The 747-nt window shown below is 51.4% G+C and overlaps 1 protein-coding gene across 3 annotated transcripts in view; it reads right to left on the minus strand.

Moving 5' to 3' along the window:
* The window catches only part of cacna2d3a (calcium channel, voltage-dependent, alpha 2/delta subunit 3a), a 151,105-nt gene that overhangs the window by 83,636 nt on the left and 66,722 nt on the right, over positions 1-747 (minus strand). The gene's annotated exons all lie outside the window — the stretch shown is intronic.

Raw genomic sequence — 747 nt, forward strand, 5'->3', positions numbered from 1 at the left:
CCGAGTGTCCAAAACATACGGCCTCAGATTAGATGAAATTATTATAAAATCGATAATTGATCTTTGGCCTAGGGTGCTCTGGAACCACGTACACTTATGAGCATCCCTATGCTTGAACATGGTGTTTGTTATAGATAATTCATGACTAGCACAGAAGTCCAACCACGGACAACCACTCTGGTTTAGATCAAAGAGGCCGTTCCTCCAAATCACGCCTCTCCATGTATCTCCATCATTGCCCATGTGTGCATTGAAATCCCCCAGCAGAACTATGGAGTCCCCCGCTGGAGCCCCATACAGGACTCCATTCAAGGTCTCCAAAAAGGCTGAATACTCCAAACTCTTGTTCGGTGCATATACACAAACAACAGTCAGAGTGGGATAGGGATAGGGAGGCGACCCTCTCGTTCACCGAGGTAAACTCCAACGTAGCGGCGCTCAGCCGGGAGCTTATGAGTATCCCCACACTCGCTCGGTGCCTCACACCCTGGGCAACACCGGAGTAAAAAAAGAGTCCAACCCCTATCCAGTAGTATGGTTCCAGAACCAAGACTGTGTGTAGAGGTAAGCCTAACCAGATCTAACTGTAACTTACTAACTGTAGCGCTCCACTTCCCGCACAAGTTCCGGCTCCTTCCCCCACAGAGAGGCGGCATTCCATGTCCCCAGACCCAGCCTCTGCCGCCAGGGTCTGGTCAGTTGAGGCCCCTGACTTTCACCACCACCCATGTGGCAGCGCACCTGCCC

The sequence above is a fragment of the Etheostoma spectabile genome, chromosome 7, assembly GCF_008692095.1.
Source record: "Etheostoma spectabile isolate EspeVRDwgs_2016 chromosome 7, UIUC_Espe_1.0, whole genome shotgun sequence".
NCBI lineage: Eukaryota > Metazoa > Chordata > Actinopteri > Perciformes > Percidae > Etheostoma > Etheostoma spectabile.